Source organism: Vigna umbellata, chromosome 4, assembly GCF_029865625.1.
Source record: "Vigna umbellata cultivar VRB3 chromosome 4, Vumbellata_1.0, whole genome shotgun sequence".
In the NCBI taxonomy this organism is placed as follows: domain Eukaryota; kingdom Viridiplantae; phylum Streptophyta; class Magnoliopsida; order Fabales; family Fabaceae; genus Vigna; species Vigna umbellata.
Genome location: NC_142168.1, coordinates 62692736 through 62713778, shown reverse-complemented (window position 1 = coordinate 62713778; position 21043 = coordinate 62692736). Strand labels below are relative to the sequence as shown.

General features: G+C 39.5%; 1 non-coding gene and 1 pseudogene across 1 annotated transcript; one reads left to right on the top strand and one right to left on the bottom strand.

The window, feature by feature from the left end:
• The first annotated feature begins 4570 nt into the window (after positions 1-4570).
• LOC148200854 (uncharacterized) lies at positions 4571-14531 on the top strand (annotated as a pseudogene).
• Positions 4948-5055, bottom strand: LOC148200855 (small nucleolar RNA R71). The gene has a single exon (XR_015786446.1). It is a non-coding gene; the product is annotated as a small nucleolar RNA R71 (small nucleolar RNA).
• Positions 14532-21043: the final 6512 nt, after the last annotated feature.

Sequence of the window (21043 nt, the reverse complement as noted above, 5' to 3'; positions counted from 1 at the left end):
GTCTTGGTGTCTTCTAATATTTAAGAAAGACTCTTAAAGTATGATGTATATAAAGTGCAAATTTTTTTCTTACACGTCAATTTGCTATGTATGTAGAGAAAGCTTGAAAGTACAAGATAAGTAAACTCAATTATCTTATCAAGAAAACTAATTGGTGTTACAACGAGATAATTGTAGTTAATTATAACACTTTGCATAAGTTATAAACTCACTACTAAAAGAACGTTTTTCACTTAAAAAAACATTCTAAATCGAATATAGATATAATCATTGTAGAAAATGAAAGACTTTCTACATCAATTAAAAATATAGGAAAATGGTAGAGATCTAGAGAGGACATTTCTACACCAGTAATGAAGTGCAACCAATTTAGAAAGGTATATATAATATCGAATGTACAAAAAAGGAGAAAAATATATTTCTCCAAAGCGACTGTTTTGGTTACTGGGTCCGAGACTGTCGTTCCTCCTTCTTCTTGACTATGCCGATGCGACTTTCTACGACGTAAAAGTTCCTCTCCACGATACCGATCGGTTGTGACCTGCAAGAAACACTCTGACGCTTAAGTCAGATTAGTTTCAAGGAGATCAGGGTGATTATTATTTAAAAGTGTCATTACCTGGACTTTAATCTCATATTTATAGACCTGATTCTTAATAATAACCATTAAGTGCTAATCAATACCATATCAATGTCGTATATTTTATTTCCTATTGCTTGTTATTTGGTCATTAAAGCCATATGTTATGTTCCTGATAGCATTAATTGGCCTTTAATGCATATCAGCAATAAGCCAACTGCATCATGCCCAATTGCCTCATGCCTGACTCCTCCGTCCTTGCTGATCGGTCCAACTCCCCGTCAGGCCATTCCTCTTTTAGTGGCTACCGGGTACACTACATAAGCCCCCCTAAACCCCGAGCGGCAACTTACGCGAAGGGGTTTCATTGTTATGGTTTCAAAGTCGAATCGGAGCGACTGTTGGTGAGCTGACACATGACATATTGGTTGGAGTTGGTGATGAGTCGTTATTTCTTGAATTATATTTAGTTTATTGCACTTAAATAAATCAGGGAATTGTGTTTAATTGTCTGTTATTTCCCCCATTTTCCGAATTCTGCTTAATTTGGTTGGAAATTTGTAATTGTGCTAATTTGGGTTTTCTGAGCTGATTAAGTGCATTTTTTATTACAGGAAGAATTTTGGAGATACATTTTGGGACATCAGGAAGAATGAAAATAAATTCAAGACTCTCCACATAGACATTTTAGAATTAATTAAATTGTAATTCAGTAGTTTAGAATTTTTGAATCAACTCTTACATTTTGGGTCAATTTTTGGTAAAGTAGACTAGACCCAAAAGTAGAGAAAGATGACTTGGCATCTTAGGGTTTTTGTGTGGACCCCACCCTTATTAAAAGGGAACTCACGGCCTAAGGGATGGAGAGCCGCCCCTTGCATTTTTTTGGCCACTGGTTACTAGTTTTTCTTCTCTCGGCTTTTGAACGCTTTTTGGGAGGAATGGAATGATTTTTATCATCTTTGTTGAATTCTCGTTGCATTTTCCATTTGGTTTTGTGCACATTTTTATTCAATCTCTTCTCGCATTCTAAGAACTTGGGGGAACACCTTTTAATTTTAATTTCAATTTAGAAAAGGCACATAAGCTGGATGAACACAGGCGGGGATTGCATTCACGTTCTTTGATTGAGGTGTGCTGATTTGCTTTGGAGAAGGTGGCGTCACGACCTGGCAGGGAGAAATGGTGCAGCAACTCACGTCCAGTGTTGGTGCACGGTGTAGAACGTCCTGGAAGCAGCAAGCTAAAGGTGTGCACGGAAAGTGAGCTGGAAGCAGAATAGGAGATGTTGTTTTCGTTTTTGCTTTAGGAAGCACAAGTGCTTATTTCATTTGAAAAGAAGTGAGGTATTGATTCATGCAGCACGATGATTTTTATCTTTGAAATGAAGAGATGATTAGATAACACAAGGTGTCACGTCAAGTCCAGCAACTTTCTTTTTAGTAGAGAAGACTTTTGATTTTTAATGGGAAGAGGTGGCACACGGACATAGCTAGCTGGAAGCATTAAATCACGCACATGGTCACGACTTTTAAGGCTTATGAGTGATTGATTTTGGGAGGCACATTCACAGCAGCAAGAGAAATGGTAGTAGCACGTTAGGTGAAGTGTGAGGTGTCACGCGGATTCTATCCTTGGAGAATGAAGCACTTGGTGTCACGTTTGGAAGCAACACACGGGCATTGAAGTGAGTGAGTGATGGTTGAGAATGATTTCTTTTATTAATTCTATTAGGAAAGTAGTGTACGTTGAGCTGGAAGCAAGGAAGGAGGCACATTCAATTTGGCTTTGAAAGAAGTGTGCACGCTGATTCAAGAAGTGGAGGATTCCTTTCTTTCATTTTAGAAATCACGTCATGGTGGAGGCATGAAAGGTGTCACGGTTTGTTGGCTTCTAAGAAGCACAACACGCAGGGCTTCACACAGGACCAGCTGCCACGTCTTTGAGAGTGTCAAAGGGTTTAAGTTTTCTTTACTTATTCAAGCAAGCATTTAATGTTAAATCTCTTTAAGCATTCATTTAAATTGTCCGCCATTCTCAGTTTGCATTTAAATTGTTTAGCTCAATGTTGCACTTTTAATTTGGTTAAAGCACTTTTCATTTTGATGTTCTCTATTTTTCTTGATAACTTTTTGGCAAGTATACCAAATCGTTACAAGTAATACAGTGATAAGTAAAGTATCGTTCTCCTCAGGGAATTTGTGTTACGTTATTCAATTAAAATTTATTTATCAAAATCAATTTGAACAACAAAATATAAGTGAATTAATAGTCTCAAACTAGATGACAATTTAAAATTGAAATTAAAATTTAAAGAAAGCTTCATTGGAATTGACTTCATGACCACATTACAGTAACTATTCTGAGCAATATAACTTGCGTTCAAACATCAACATCACAGTATCTTGGTTTAATTCCTTAAAACAAGTTCTAAAGAATTATGTTCAATTATTAATTCCTTAAGTAATTAAACATAAACTTTGCATTAAGAACGATGTTATTGATGACCAGGAGAATTGAAACTATTCCTAGCCTCTTTCCTTCTGGTTGCTTTTCTTGCGTTAATACTCAAATTTACTTCCCAGTACAATTTAAATATAAAAACAAGTTTATTTTACTTCCGTAAAATAAAATAAAAAGTAAACAAGAAAAGCATATGAACACAACTTATATTGAACAGGAAAGATTACATCAAATGTCAGCCATTACAGTCAATTCCAACGAATAAAAGTTTAGCCTATCCTAGACATCACAAACATACTCATTTCTGCAATTCCTTGCATGATGTGCAGTCTTGATGTCTTCAGAGAGGTCTCTTGATGGTCTCCTTCTCCAGAGCAGTTCTCCAAAAATTATTCTTTTCAGTCTGATCCCCCTGCTATCATTCAAAGCACGTTGAATTCTCATAACTGCTCCATTCGCTCCGCGCACAAAAGCAGATTCGCTGTGCGAATTAAAATTAATACAACACTCAACTGCACAAGTTCACTAAGCGCACAGCCTCTGGTGCGCTGTGCGAATTTTGCAATTTTCATTCTTCTTTGATGTTATTCGCTCAGCGAACCAATGGTGGTGCGCTGTGCGAATGTATTCTCCTGGCTCTGCGAATTTTGCTTCTGCTATGCGAGAATTGGCTGACAGATTCCCTTTTGTACAACTTATCCTGAACAATAATTTACAACACAATCTACTTCCTATTACGACTTTTCACTGAGTAATAACATGAATAATTACAAAATTGAGATTCTTTATAAGTGTCAAAACATCTGTTTTTCACACTTATCATTCGTGGTTGTGATATTTTAGTTACGATGTTAGTTTAAGTGACCAATCATTTTAATTCTCTGTTTATATTTGTGTTTACGTCCGTGTTTATGTTCGTGTTTTAATTTAGTTCACTCGCATTTTCATTTAAAATCACAAAAACATTTTCAAAACCCCCCACGACGTGTTTGACCTATTGACTGAACCACATTTGGTCCTTGAGAGACGACCTAGGAGTCACTTCCTAGTCTATACTGCATTAATTTTGCAATCAATTTTTGTGTGAGGTGCGACCCTCTCATCAAAATGGCGCCGTTGCCAGGGATCAACGGTTCGGTCTTAGGTCTTTTGTGTTGTTAATGTGTTGTTTGAGTGTTTGTATCTGTGTTGTCTTGTATGTTTGAGTATGTGTGATTTGTTTGCTTAGGTTGTTTTGTGTGTTCGAATTTTTGTGCTATCGTTTCATGATTTCAGGGTGTTGTGACTTAGTGCATGACTAGGGGAAATCCTGGGCCTATACCACCCTTTGATCCTGAGATTGATAGAACTTTTCATAGGTTAGCTAGGCATTCTAGAAATTTATCTTTAGAGTCTATTTTTGAGTCTGTTCCATTGGATACTGTGCATCCCATTGCTGAGTACTTTGTGCATACTGCATCTACTGCATCTGTTGCATCTGCACTTGATTCTGATTCTGATTCTGTTGTTTTTCATACTGAGAACAATATGGCACAACCTCCACCTCGTGAGAGGACTTTTAGGGAGATGGCTGCACCTGATTTCGATATTGAAAGCTTGTGCATCCAATATCCTGATGAGGGCGTTCCATTTGTTCTCAAGACTGGACTGATCCATTTGTTGCCCAAGTTTCATGGTCTTACAGGTGAGAGTCCTCATAAGCATTTGAAGGAATTCCACATTGTCTGTTCCAGTATGAAACCACATGATGTTCCTGAAGAGCACATCTTCTTGAAGGCATTCCCTCATTCATTGGAAAATGTTGCTAAGGATTGGTTGTATGGTTTGGCGCCTAGATCCGTCACTAGCTGGGATGATCTGAAGAGGCTGTTCTTGGATAAATTTTTCCCAGCATCCCGGACCACAGCTATCAGAAAAGACATAACTGGGATTAGGCAGCTTGGTGGAGAGAACTTGTATGAGTATTGGGAGAGATTCAAGACACTTTGTGCTAGCTGCCCCCACCATCAGATACCTGAACAACTCCTTATCCAGTATTTCTATGAGGGTTTGAACAACATGGATCAGGGTATGATTGATGCTGCCAGTGGTGGAGCTCTTGGAGACACCACACCTGCTGAGGCTAGGCAATTGATTGAGAAGATGGCCTCCAACTCCCAGCAGTTTAGCACCAGGAATGATGCCATTGTGGTGAGGGGCGTACATGATGTTGTTGCCCAGTCTTTATCAGCTGTTGAAAGCAAGTTGGAAGGCAAGATTGACTCTCTTACGAAGTTGGTGACACAGTTGACTACCAACCAGAGATCTGCAGCTCCATCTGCATCTGTTGCACGACTATGTGCTATTTGTCCTTCCAATGACCACTATACAGATGCATGTCCTTCTTTGCAGCATCCTGCTGCCTCTGATGCGCCTCAGGCTTATGCTACGAACATCTACACTAACAGGCAACCACAACAGCAAAATCATGACTTGTCCAGCAACAGGTACAACCCAGGGTGGAGGAATTACCCCAATCTTAGATGGAACAATGCGCCACAGCATCAGCAGCAGGCGCCACCTTTCCAGAATGCTGGAGCACCTAACAGATATGTGCCTCCACCTATGCAACAACACCAAAGGCAACAACAACAGCAGCAAGAGATTCCTGCCCAACCTTCCACTTCTTCTTCTGAGCTTACCTTGGAGGAGTTGGTGAAGCAGATGACTATTCAAAACATGCAATTTCAGCAGGAGACAAAAGCTTCCATCCAGAGCTTGACGAATCAGATGGGGCAGATGGCTACACAGCTGAATCAGGCACAGTCTTAGAATTCTGATAAATTGTCATCCCAGACTGTGCAGAATCCTAAGAATGTTAGTGTCATCACCCTCAGATCTGGGAAGCAAATTGTTGTGCCCACCATGCCATCTTCGACACCTGAACCTCCTAAACTTAAACCTGCTACTTCCCACATAAAAGAGGACCAGGCTGGTCCAAGCAAGACATTCGAGGCAGGTGGACCTTCTTCTTCTTCCGGTGGTTCTTCTTCTTCTACCACCACCAGTGCATCTCCCACCTTGCCCCACCAGATTCCTCTTCCATTCCCTCCAAAGGCGATGCCTAGCAAAAGGATGGAAGAGGTGGACAAAGAAATATTGGAGACCTTCAGGAAGGTAGAGGTGAACATACCTCTACTTGATGCCATAAAGCAGATTCCTAGATATGCAAAATTCCTGAAGGACCTGTGCACACATAAGAGGAAAATGAAAGGAGATGAAAGAATCAGCATGGGCAGGAATGTATCTGCGCTTATTGGTAAGTCGGTCCCGCACGTTCCTGAAAAGTGCAAGGACCCAGGTACGTTTTGCATTCCTTGTATGATTGGAAATAGTAAATTTGAAAATGCCATGCTTGATTTGGGTGCTTCCATAAATGTCATGCCTCTTTCAATTTTTAAATCTTTGTCTTTTGGCCCTTTACAACCTATGGGTGTGGTCATTCAGTTGGCAAACAGGAGTGTTACCCACCCAACAGGTTACATAGAGGATGTCTTGGTTAGGGTTGGTGAGCTGATTTTTCCTGCCGACTTTTATGTTTTGGAAATGGAGGAGGGATTCTCTCATGGATCCGCTCCCATAATCTTAGGCAGACCCTTTTTGAAAACTGCCCGAACCAAGATTGATGTGTATGCTGGAACTTTATCCATGGAATTTGCTGATATTATGGTTCATTTTAATATTCTTGATGCAATGAAGTTCCCAGCTGAGGACCATTCTGTTTTTAAGATTGACATATTGGATGACATTATTGATAAATATGCTGTTGATGAGTTTGATTCTTTGCATGAGAAAGAGCATTCTATTCTATCTTCTCTACATACATGCATTGAATCTGAATGTGAGAATGATGTTGATGAAGTTCTTGATATTGATGATGTTGATAATGTAACTGTCATGGATATGGATTTGGAGCTGATGAGATAGGTGTTCGCCTTTACCTGTGAATTCTTGGAGTCAGAATGCACTAACCACTTTGTAGGAAGTACGAATGAATCTGACTTGCAGGCACCTACTCTTGAGTTGAAACAGCTCCAGATAACCTCAAGTACGTGTACTTGGAGGATGATGAGAAGAAACCGGTGATCATTTACCTCCCTTGATTCTGTTCAAGAGGAGAAGTTGCTTGGTGTGCTGAGGAAGCACAAGAAGGCCATTGGTTGGAGTTTGGCTGACATACCTGGTATTAGCCCATCCACATGCATGCATAGAATTTTTTGGAAGATGGGGCAAGCCAGTGAGACAGCCACAAAGAAGGCAAAACCCCGTGATCATGGACGTCATCAAGAAGGAGGTGACCAAGCTTTTGCAAGCTGGGATCATCTACCCTATTTCAGATAGTCAGTGGGTAGCCCCATCCATGTTGTGCCCAAGAAAACTGGCCTCACTGTGGTGAAGAATGAGAGGGATGAGCTTATCCCAGCTAGAGTGCAGAACAGTTGGAGAGTCTGCATTGACTATAGGAGCTCAACCAAGCAACAGGAAAGATCATTTCCCCCTACCATTCATTGATCAGATGCTGGAGCGCCTGGCAGGTAAATCTCATTATTGTTTTCTTGATGGTTTTTCTGGTTACTTTCAAATAAATATTGCGCCTGAGGATCAGAGAAAAAACCACATTCACCTGCCCTTTGGCACTTTTGCCTATAGGAGGATGCCCTTTGGTCTATGCAACGCCCCTGGTACCTTCCACGGTGCATGCTTAGCATTTTTAGCGACTTTCTTGAGTTGCATAGAGGTGTTTATGGATGATTTTACTGTGTATGATCCTCTTTGATGCATGTTTAGACAGTCTAGAAAAAGTTTTGAAAAGATGCATAGAAACAAACCTTGTTCTCAATTTTGAGAAATGTCACTTCATGGTTGGACAAGGTTTGGTTCTAGGGCATATCATTTCTGAAAAGGGAATAGAGGTAGACCCTGCTAAGATATCTGTGATTTCACAGTTGCCTTACCCCTCTTGCGTGAGAGAGGTGCGATCTTTCTTGGACATGCAGGTTTCTACAGCGCTTCATCAAAGATTTCACAAGAAGGCGCTCCCTTGTCCAGACTTGCAGAAGATATTGACTTTCTTTTGATGACAGATGCAAGCAGGCGTTTGATTGCCTGAAGGAAGCTTTGACCACCCCCTATCATTCAGGCACAGATTGGACAGCCCCATTTGAGCTCATGTGTGATGCGTCTAATTATGCATTAGGGGCTGTCTTGACACAGAAAATTGACAAGCTGACGAGAGTGATCTACTATGCTTCACGCACTTTGGATGCTGCCCAGCAAATTATACACCACTGAAAAAGAGTTGTTGGCAATTGTTTTTGCCCTTGATAAGTTTAGGTCATATTTGCTTGGATCACCTGTTATTGTGTATACTGACCATGCAGCTCTAAAGTTTCTGTTGAAAAAGGCTGAGTCAAAGCCTAGATTGATCAGGTGGATGCTACTGCTCCAGGAGTTTGACTTGCAATCGAAGACCGGAGTGGAGCACGAATTTGGTTGCAGACCACCTAAGCCGGATTGAAAGCTGGGAATGAAGCTGATGTGTTGCCCACAGGATACTTTCCTGACGAGAGTTTGTTGATGATTTCTTACTCTCACCCCACTCCTTGGTTTGCACACATTGTAAATTATTTGGTTGCTTTGTTTTTCCTCCCTAGCATCACGTGCTCAGATTGCTAAAATTAAGAGTGATGCTAAGTATTATGTTTGGGATGACCCATATCTGTGGAAGTTGTGCAGTGACCAGGTTACTAGGAGATGCATTCCGGACCATGAGATTGACTCGGTCCTGCAGTTTTGTCATGCCTCCTCACCTGGTGGTCATCTGGGATACAGAGAACAGCTCGCAGGGTGCTTGACTGTGGTTTCTATTGGCCTTCCATCTTCAAAGATGCGGAGAGATTTGCAGCACTTGTGAGCCTTGTCAGAGAGCAGGAGGATCAATTTCACAGAGACAAGAGATGCCTCAACACCTATGTTGTTCTGTGAGGTGTTTGATGTCTGGGGTATAGATTTCATGGGTCCTTTTCCTATTTCTTTTGGTTTCTTATATCTCCTTGCTGTGGATTATGTTTCAAAATGGGTGGAAGCTAGAGCCACCAGGACTAATGATGCTCGGGTTGTTGTAGATTTTGTTAGATCTCACCTCTTTTGCAGGTTTGGAGTGCCTAGAGCAATTGTTAGTGATCAGGAACCCATTTTTGCAACAGATCCATGCAAGCTTTGCTAAGAAATATGGGGTGACGCACAGAGTTTCTACACCTTACCACCCCCAAACAAATGGGCAGGCTGAGATCTCCAACAGGGAGATTAAGAGGATTTTGGAGAAGATTGTCCAGCCCAACAGGAAAGATTGGAGTAATAGGTTGGACGATGCTCTTTGGGCCACAGGACTGCTACAAAGCACCATGGGATGTCTCCCTCGGGTTGTCTTCGGAAAGGCATGTCATTTACCAGTGAGATTGAGCATGGGCATATTGGGCTGTGAAGATTTGCAACTTCTCCATGGACCAAGCTGGAGAGGAAAGAAAGTTGCAATTGATGAATTGGATGAGATCCGATTGGAGGCCTATGAGAACTCGAAGTTCTACAAGGAAAGGACAAGAGTTCCATGATAGTTCATTGTTAGAAAGGACTTCGAGGTTGGCCAACAGGTTTTGTTGTATAACTCTAGACTCGCCTCATGGGTGGTAAGTTGAGATCAAATGGACTGGACCTTTTGTTGTGACTAATGTTTATCCTTATGGTGCAGTAGAGATCCAAGGTCCATCTACAGCTAAAAGCTTCAAGGTGAACGGGCATAGACTGAAGCCTTTCCTCAGCAATCCTTCTTTGTGGATGCAGTGGTGGAGGAGACGTCTTTGGTCACCCCACCTACCCTCCCATCTGACTCAGGGAGTTTCTTTTCTCCTTCCCTCCTCACTTTTATTGCACTTTGTCGATATCTGATGATTGTTCTGATTGTTTGATCTGTTGATTGTGACACACTGAGGACATTGTGTCGTTTAAGTGTGGTCTATTAGGGGAGGTTGTTTCTTTGTTCATGTTTCGGTTTTTATGTAGTTTCTTGTGTCTTGTGTACAGTTTTGCATGCTTTTCATGAATTCTGGATTGTGTTAGGTTGTCAGTTTTCCTTCACTTCATTGATACTCTGATTTATTGGATTCCTTGTTATCTTTGCTTGGAAGATGATCATGATGTTTGAGAGTTGAATTGATGTGACCATATACCTGTGTGAGATTTGAGCCTTTGATGATCTTTCTTATGTGTGATATGTCTCTTGATTGCTTGCACATATGTCTTGGCTTGACTCTTTTGATGATTCTTGATTGATATGCATGTTTGGAAGTGATAAAGGCATTTTGTTCTTGAGCCTCTCTAGCCAAATAAGCTTACCTTGTTCTAATCCTTTGATAACCCTTTTGCCTATACTTTCCTCATTTCTTCGTTTTGAAGCTTATACACTAGCCTTAAGTGAAAAACCATGATACCTTAACCTTAGGGAATTTTGGAGCTTTGGAATGTTTTGGGAACAAGTGTGGTCTTCTTGGGGGATTCATATGAATTGGCTAGTTGGTTCCTCTTCTTGTTTTGTGTTTGTAAATATGTTGTGTATCTTGTCTCTTACAGTTGTGTCGTAAATAGAGAGAAAAGAAAAGAGACAGGATGGAAAAAAAAATACAGAAAAATGAGAAAATAAAAAAAAGTTGTGAATAATGGAGTCAAGAAGAGGATGGAATTAGAGGTTGTGGGTGTGTTTGAATGTGTTTACACTTGTTCCCCATTACTCCTCTGTTCCTTATGGTTTGTAGCTTCTTATCCAATATATCCTCCCTTGTCCTTGGCCCCATTACAACCATGAAAAGACCTTTTGATTTGAACATGCGTATGTGCTTGAGTGTTGATATTAGAGGCTTGCCAAGTCTATTTGTGTTTGCTTGAGTGCATTGAGTGACATTATTTACCTTAAACACTTGAGAGAAACACTGATTGTGTGCATCTGTGAGGCTCTGTTGCTTTTGATTCATCTCTTGAACTGATTGACTGTTTTCCTTGTACTAAACTGTTTGGATGATTCTTTGAGTATATGCTTTCATTGACTCAGTGTGGGATTCTGCCTATACCTTTTATTGTCCAGATTTTATGAGAATTGTTCAACTGTGTTCCTGTTTTGGAGTCTTTGTTGTCTGTCTGTCGAGTCTGTGTCACCTCCTTGATGTTTGAGTAGTTCCCTGGTTTTCGTCTTGGTTTTCCCAGGAATGCAAAAGACTAAGTGTGGTCTATTTTGATGAGTCGTTATTTCTTGAATTATATTTAGTTTATTGCACTTAAATAAACCAAGGAATTGTGTTTAATTGTCTGTTATTTCCCCCATTTTCCGAATTCTGCTTAATTTGGTCGGAAATTTGTAATTGTGCTAATTTGGGTTTTCTGAGCTGATTAAGTGCATTTTTTATTACAGGAAGAATTTTGGAGATACATTTTGGGACATCAGGAAGAATGCAAATAAATTCAAGACTCTCCACATAGACATTTTAGAATTAATTAAATTGTAGTTCAGTAGTTTAGAATTTTTGAATCAACTCTTACATTTTGGGTCAATTTTTGGTAAAGTAGACTAGACCCAAAAGTAGAGAAAGATGACTTGGCATCTTAGGGTTTTTGTGTGGACCCCACCCTTATTAAAAGGGAACTCACGGCCTAAGGGATGGAGAGCCGCCACTTGCATTTTTTTGGCTACTGGTTACTAGTTTTTCTTCTCTCGGCTTTTGAACGCTTTTTGGGAGGAATGGAATGATTTTTATCATCTTTGTTGAATTCTCGTTGCATTTTCCATTTGGTTTTGTGCACATTTTTATTCAATCTCTTCTCGCATTCTAAGAACTTGGGGGAACACCTTTTAATTTTAATTTCAATTTAGAAAAGGCACATAAGCTGGATGAACACATGCGGGGATTGCATTCACGTTCTTTGATTGAGGTGTGCTGATTTGCTTTGGAGAAGGTGGCATCACGGCCTGGCAGGGAGAAATGGTGCAGCAACTCACGTCCAGTGTTGGTGCACGGTGTAGAACGTCCTGGAAGCAGCAAGCTAAAGGTGTGCACGGAAAGTGAGCTGGAAGCAGAATAGGAGATGTTGTTTTCGTTTTTGCTTTAGGAAGCACAAGTGCTTATTTCATTTGAAAAGAAGTGAGGTATTGATTCATGCAGCACGGTGATTTTTATCTTTGAAATGAAGAGATGATTAGATAACACAAGGTGTCACGTCAAGTCCAACAACTTTCTTTTTAGTAGAGAAGACTTTTGATTTTTAATGGGAAGAGGTGGCACACGGACATAGCTAGCTGGAAGCATTAAATCACGCACATGGTCACGACTTTTAAGGCTTATGATTGATTGATTTTGGGAGGCACATTCACAGCAACAAGAGAAATGGTAGTAGCACGTTAGGTGAAGTGTGAGATGTCACGCGGATTCTATCCTTGGAGAATGAAGCACTTGGTGTCACGTTTGGAAGCAACACACGGGCATTGAAGTGAGTGAGTGATGGTTGAGAATGATTTCTTTTATTAATTCTATTAGGAAAGTAGTGTACGTTGAGCTGGAAGCAAGGAAGGAGGCGCATTCAATTTGGCTTTGAAAGAAGTGTGCACGCTGATTCAAGAAGTGGAGGATTCCTTTCTTTCATTTTAGAAATCACGTCATGGTGGAGGCATGAAAGGTGTCACGGTTTTGTTGGCTTCTAAGAAGCACAACACGCAGGGCTTCACACAGGACCAGCTGCCACGTCTTTGAGAGTGTCAAGGGGTTTAAGTTTTCTTTACTTATTCAAGCAAGCATTTAATTTTAAATCTCTTTAAGCATTCATTTAAATTGTCCGCCATTCTCAGTTTGCATTTAAATTGTTTAGCTCAATGTTGCACTTTTAATTTGGTTAAAGCACTTTTCATTTTGATGTTCTCTATTTTTCGTGGTTGTGATATTTTAGTTACGATGTTAGTTTAAGTGACCAATCATTTTAATTCTCTGTTTATATTTGTGTTTACGTCCGTGTTTATGTTCGTGTTTTAATTTAGTTCACTCGCATTTTCATTTAAAATCACAAAAACATTTTCAAAACCCCCACGACGTGTTTGACCTATTGACTGAACCACATTTGGTCCTTGAGAGACGACCTAGGAGTCACTTCCTAGTCTATACTGCATTAATTTTGCAATCAATTTTTGTGTGAGGTGCGACCCTCTCATCAGTTGGAAAGTCGCGTCTCCCTGCCACTCGATTCATTCAAAATGAAGGGTTAGGATTTTCCTCTAAATACACTATCGTTGTATGCGAAGGGTCAGGTATTCTCCATCGTTGGATTTACCAACCATGAACGGTGATGATTTGGCCTTGAAACCGCCTTTGTAGGCTATAAATAGGGAGAGGGTCCACCTGTTTTCGTCACCTTCCTCTCTTCTCTTCTTGCACTGATCTTTGCTATAAAAAGGTGATTATGAGCTTGCCGACGAAGGTCGAGGGTACGCTGATGATGCAGTAGAGTCGTCGTCGTCGACGAGGTCCTCTATTATGGGGTCAGAAGGTGGCAGTGGTCGACAGAAGACACTTCTGGCGAAATAGTATTGAATGTTGATAACTCACTTGAATGGTCCGGAGTCAACCCACCTCCTCCGGTAAAGGGATACAAATGGGCTCCTCATAAGGTTTGTGGTTACACTCCATACTTCACCACTAGTGATTCCATAAAGTTATTAGTTGAGCGAGTAAATTTGTTGGCCAACCTTAGGGATGCGGAAGGCATTTCTTTAGTAGTGTGTAGATCTAACGAGCAGGCCTATCATGGTCGCGAGGGTTATAGTTTAGACTTCCTCTATGTTTATGTTACCTTGTTTCGTGATCTAGGGGTACAAATTCCTTTTTCTAAATTTCAGATGGGCGTCTTGCAAGACTTAAACGTTTGCCCTACCCAACTCCATCCCAACGGGTGGGCTTTCATGCAAGCATTTTGTGTCCTTTGTATCGCCCTTGTTTTGACCCCTACACCAGCTTCCTTCCTCTATTTCTTTCGTGCTCTTCCTCATCCGAACAAATCTTGGATATCACTAACCTCTGTAAAGGACAAGCAATTATTTACTTTGTTTAATACTTCGTATAAAGATTTCAAAACTAACTTCTCCAAAGTTGCCATAAGAGATTCTGGTCGATCAAAGTTTTACTTCGATGACGGCCAACCAAAATTCCCGTTCTACTGGATGAAGAATCCTAGAAAAGTGATTTCCTGGTCCAAAGCTGATATGACTCCAGAGGATATAGATATCGTCGGTCAGATCGATCAGCTACCCCGACGGACCTCGTCTCGCAAGCTCATCGGCCTACTTGGGTCTGACACTCTACGTGCTAGAGTGTTCGATAAGCTCTCCTTCACTTCCCATTTGTTGATCGGTCATTATTGACTTGTCTAAATTTTTCTTATTATTTCAGATATATTCGGCAGGATGGAGAAACATCAAGCTTTTTTGCAAATGATGGCTCGTAAGAAAGATCTCGGGAAATTAGGTGAAGGTACCTCGTCTGCTTCGAAGATTGTTACACAAGGCTCCCCCTTCTCGTGTGAATTCAGCATTGAAAATTTCAGACAATGAAAATCCTTCGTTTGTTCCAACCACTAGTGCAGAATTGGGCTTTAACGTCACCCCGTAGACGTCGGACCACAAAATAACCAACGTAAATTATTGATCGGTGGCATTTTCGTAAATAAGTGGGCATATAGACGTCTGTTAACAGACGTCTATATGCCTAACAGGTAGGTGGAAACTCATTTTTTTCAGCCTTAGAGACGTCTGATCCCGCCACCCCGATGTCTACATTCGATTATAGATGTCGGTGCCCCTCCCAACGGACGTGTATATGTTTGACAGGTAGATGAAAAGTTATTTTTTTCCACCGTGAGATGTCGGATCACGCCATCCGACGGACAAATGGTCTGATGAAAAATTGTTTTGGACGTCATATTAGTGAGGTTCCTGACGTCTAGGCCAGAATAGACGTCGGTTTAACTGGGGAGCCGACGTCTAGTTTGCTGTTAAATCATACATCAAACCTGCTGTTACGAGCACCACTTCATCGTCTTCTTTCTCGCCTTTTCTCTCCGCAGCATTGCTTTTCCAGGTGCGCTTTTGTCTCTTTTGAACCGTTTAAACGTACTTTTATTCCGATTATATTAGTCTTTGCTTGATTATCTTTCACTTGAACCGATTAAAATGAGTTTTTGTTGTGTTTTGGTGCAGTTTTTCTCGTGTCTTTGGGTAGCGTTGTATCACTTTCTCTCTTTGGTAGTTTCCTCGTAAGAAAAGCTTGCGTCTTTTGGATGTCTTATAGCATTTCAACCCAAAACCGAACTTCGGTCCTTGCCTAGTTCTATTGTTACCTTCGTTTTCATTGGCGGTTTTAATGGAACTAGGCAAGGACCCAGATTCGGTTTTCGGTTGAAATGCCATAAGAGATCCAAAAGACGCAACCTTTTCTAAGACGAAACTAGCAAAGAAAGAAGGTGCTACTATGCTACTCAAAGACACGAGCTGCAGTAGACGTCGGACATTACATACATGATTTTCATTGAATCTCCTCTCAGCCGCTGCCCCATTCAGCTCTCAACGCTGCCATCTCAGCCCTTAATTCCTGCATCCTGCACTCTCGGCCCCACGGTGGGCGCCAAAATGTTTCGGTTACTGGGTTTGAGACTGTCCTGACTTTGCCGATGCGACTTCCTACGACGTAAAAGTTCCTCTCCACAATACCGATCGGTTGTGACCTGCAATAAATACTTCGACGCTCAAGTCAGATTAGTTTCAAGGAGATCAGGGTAATTATTATTTAAAAGTGTCATTAACTGGACTTTAATCTCATATTTATAGACCTGATTCTTAATAATAACCATTAACTACTAATCAATACCATATCAATGTCGTATATTTTATTTGCTATTGCTTGTTATTTGGTCATTAAAGCCAAACGTTATGTTTCTGATAGCATTAATTGGCCTTTAATGCATATCGGCAATCAACCAACTGCATCATGTTCAACTGGCTCATACCTGACTCCTCCGTCCTTACCGATCGGTCCAACTCCCCATTATTGTCTCTTGCTTTATTTTATGACCCTTTGATATACATAAACTTTATCTTTGATAAAAAAGAAAGGGTTGATTATATTATGCTTTTGGTTTATGAATCATGTTGGTTTTTGACTTTATTTTAAGGTTTGATTGAGTTAATTTGCATACTTGAGAACTATATAGATTCAGTCTTCTTTACTTATTGTTGTCAACTCTCTTTTTTATCACAAGAAACGGTGAATCACGTCAGCCCCCGTTTTTGCATTCATGTCCTTTATTTAATTACAATTGAACACCTCTAATTATTTAAAAAGAAGTTTTCTTCTCGTCCTTTGTATTCTTCTTCTCGCGCGGATGCTTAATCCCAATCTTTTGAACCCTCATCGGCAGCACAAACCATGAACAAAGCCTTGAGAGAAGAAGACAAAGAGGACCAAGAACCCTCATCGTCCATTGGCTCGCTCAGTTTTCCCTTTTGCTTCCACACCCACAGTTTACATCTTCGCTTATCCGATTTACACCTTCCCGTGTACATATCCCATTTGAATTCATGACAGATCAAATTTTTCAATAATCCATTTGCATTTATAAGATAAAAAACACAACCAAGATGATGAATTTTTATTAAGCAAGTATACGAGAAAAAACATAATGTAACAGTACTATATTCAAAGTTCATGTGTCAATACAATACAAGCGAACTGAATAAAAACTGAAACTATTAAAGTGTAATGCAAATTCTAGAAGAATGTAGAAGCTCCTTAAATAGAAGAATTGAAATGTAATACAAGTTCTAGAATATTCTAGAAAAACCTAAGATAGGAAGAAAAATCAAGAATATTCTACATAGGTAAAAATCTAGAACATTCCACATAAGTTGTGGCTAGTATGTTCTAGAATAATCTATGGGTCTATAAATACCATTGAACTCTACAATTTGATGTATGAAGCCAACATCTACCATTTGTATGAGCTAACATCTACTACAACTAAAGACAACTACAACACTTCTTTCAACTACTACTTCTACATTCTACTATCTCTACATTTTCTCTACCACATCAACTACTCCTTTCACAACCTTCAAAATACTAACAGTGGTACCAGAGCTACGTTCGGTCATCTACTGGGCGTAGATAAAATTTTTCAACTACCTCAAACAAAACTATAACTCATTCTACTACTTCCAAATATATTCTCAACACATGGCTACTACTAATCAAACATCATCAATTCCAGTACCTATTTTCAAAGGAGAAAATTATGATTTTTGGAGTGTCAAAATGAAGACATTCTTCCGCTCTCAAGATTTATGGGATATCATAGAAGAGGGATTCAATATTCCAGAAGACACCTCTACTCTTACTGTAGCTCAAAAGAAGGAGTTGAAAGAAAACAAGCAGAAGGATTCAAGGGCTTTATTTGTTCTTTAACAAGCAGTTGATGAGACAATTTTTCCAAGGATAATTGGTGCCACAAGTGCAAAACAAGCTTGGAATACAATACAAGAGGAGTTTCAAGGAAGTGACGAGGTACGCAATATTAAACTTCATTCTCTAAGACGAGAGTTTGAATTATTAAGAATGAAAGAATCTGAGACCATTAAAGACTACTATTCTAGAATAAAAGAAATAGTTAGTCAGATGAGAGCCTATGGGGAAAATATTCTTGACAAAAAGATCGTTGAGAAAATTTTAATTTCTATTCCCCAAAAGTATGATGCAATCGCAACCGCGATTGAACAAACAAAAGATTTGGCTACATTGTCAGTCACACAACTAATGGGCTCTCTTGAAGCATATGAACAAAGATTGAAAAGGCATGAAGAAGACTCGGTTGAAAATGCCTTTCAATCAAAACTAAAATTACGGTCTCAGAATAAAGAATATGAAGGAAATAAAAGTAGAGAAGAAATTTCTAGAAATAAAGAAAATCCTAGAAGCTTCTCGAAGACTCGTCAAGAAAAATATCCTCCATGTGGCATATGTAAAAAGACAAGTCACTTGGAAAAAGATTGTTGGCATCATGGAAAACCTCAATGCCACTATTGCAAGAAATTTGGTCACGTAGAAAAGTATTGTCGTAATAAAAATAAGTATCAAGCAAACTTTGCAGAAGAAGATAATCAAGAGAAACTCTTATTCTACGCTAATCAAGAATCTTCTGGTAGAGAAGGAAGTTGGTACTTGGATAGTGGATGCAGCAATCACATGGCGAAAGATCAAAGCATCTTCAAAGACATTGATAAATCTGTCAATGTCAAAGTTCGGCTAGGAAATGGCACCACAGTGGAGTCTCGAGGCAAAGGAACTGTCATGGTGGAGACAAAGAAAGGTACGAAATTCATCAAGGATGTTTTACTAGTTCCAAATCTTAAAGAAAATCTTTTAAGTATTGGCCAAATGATGGAGAATGGATATTCTCTTCATTTTGAGAAAGATACATGCAAAATTTATGACAATAAAATGATAGAAATTGGCCAAGTAAAAATGGAGAAGAGAAATAGAAGCTTTCCTATAAGCTTCAAACCTGGAACTAATATTGCCATGAAGGTAGAAGTTGATGACTCATGGCTTTGGCATAGGAGATTTGGCCACTTCAACACACATGCCTTAAAGCTTCTATATACGAAAAACATGATGAGAGATCTTCCATGCTTGAAGGAGAATAATGAATCATGTGAAGGATGTCTCCTCGGAAAACAACATCGATTACCATTCTCGACAGACAAAGCATGGAGAGCGAAAGACTTATTGGAGTTGATTCATACCGATGTTTGCGGACCGATGAGAACACCTTCACATCATAACAACAGGTATTTCATCCTCTTCATTGATGACTTCTCTAGAATGACATGGGTCTATTTCTTAAAGGCAAAGTCAGAAGTTTTTGGAGTATTCAAGAAATTCAAGGCCCTTGTTGAGAAGCAAAGTGGAAAACAGCTAAAAGTACTTAGAAGTGATCGTGGCAAGGAGTACACATCTCACGAGTTTGACAAATTCTGTGAAGATGAAGGCATAGAGCGACAACTTACAGTCGCATATACTCCACAACAAAATGGCGTGTCAGAGAGAAAGAATCGCACAGTTATGGAGATGGCAAGATCAATGCTGAAAGAGAAAAGTATGCCTAATACTTTTTGGGCTGAAGCAGTTTACACTGCAGTTTATATTCTAAACAGATGTCCAACTAAAGCAGTCCAAGACAAGACTCCTATTGAAGCTTGGAGTGGGAGAAAGCCATCGGCTAAACACCTACGAGTATTTGGGTCTATTTGCTACATACATGTTCCTGATCAAAGGAGGCACAAGCTTGAAGACAAAACTATACGAGGAATATTCTTGGGATATAGCACACAATCAAAAGGCTATCGAGTCTACAACCTACAAACGAAAAAGCTCATCATCAGTCGCGATGTTGAAGTTGATGAAAATGCTTCTTGGAATTGGGAAGAAGAAAAAGTTGTTAAAAGCAACATTTTACTTCCAGTGCAACAATCTCAAGAAGAAACTCAAGAAGAGGAAGAAAATTCAGGTACGCTTTCTCCACCTGCACAACAAGATTCTTCACCTGAATCTAGTCCAAGAAGAGTAAGATCTTTGGTAGACATATATGAAACTTGCAATATGGCCATGATTGAACCTAACTGTTATGAAGAAACATCAAAGCAAGAAGTATGGTCAAGGAAATGGAGGAAGAAGATCAAACTGAAGATATGTTACCAAGACAAAGATTTGAACTACTATGCACAATGTTTGGAGTTACCGAATTTGCATTAAGGAGGAGTATTAAAGTGTAATGCAAATTCTAGAAGAATGTAGAAGCTCCTTAAATAGAAGAATTGAAATGTAATACAAGTTCTAGAATATTCTAGAAAAACCTAAGATAGGAAGAAAAATCAAGAATATTCTACATAGGTAAAAATCTAGAACATTCCACATAAGTTGTGGCTAGTATGTTCTAGAATAATCTATGGGTCTATAAATACCATTGAACTCTACAATTTGATGTATGAAGCCAACATCTACCATTTGTATGAGCTAACATCTACTACAACTAAAGACAACTACAACACTTCTTTCAACTACTACTTCTACATTCTACTATCTCTACATTTTCTCTACCACATCAACTACTCCTTTCACAACCTTCAAAATACTAACAGAAACAGTAAAGAGTCAACTACCACGATTCTAGGTGAATTTAATTTTGCTAGGCTATTTTATTGAGCTCAACTAGATTTTATTGAGTTCGGCAAACGTTGTTAAGATTGCAAGACATTATTGAGCTCGACAAGTCTCATTCTTGACATAATATTGTAAAAGGAATTTCAGAAAAAGGGTTTAGAGAGGAGACAGTTATAAAACATATTGAGAAAGGAAATTAGGGAGAGAATATTCGTACCATGAGACCTTTTTTCATGTATCCCATTAGGCCATTTAACGTTCTCCCTTCTTACACGTGAGCTCTTACGCACTCCTTTGCTCTTTTCAATACTCGAAACGTGATCATTTTGCTCTATCAATTTTTCTCGTATAAAACCTTCTTTACATTAATCCCCCTTTTATAACAACCTATTGTTCTCAAGGTTGATATGTGGGTAAGCTCTCTTCATCTCATCTAGATCTTCCCACGAGTTGTCAGCATCCAACAATGAATCTTACTGCACTAAAACCTTAGAAATCTCTTTCCCATTTCTATTAATCACACAAACATCCAGAATCTTGTATACTAACATTATCGGACCAAGTTCATTTGTTGTTAGTGGTAGATGGAAGTATTACTGATTAAGATCACCCTAAAACTTTTTAATGAAGGAAATGTGAAATACTGGATGTATCTTTGCATAAT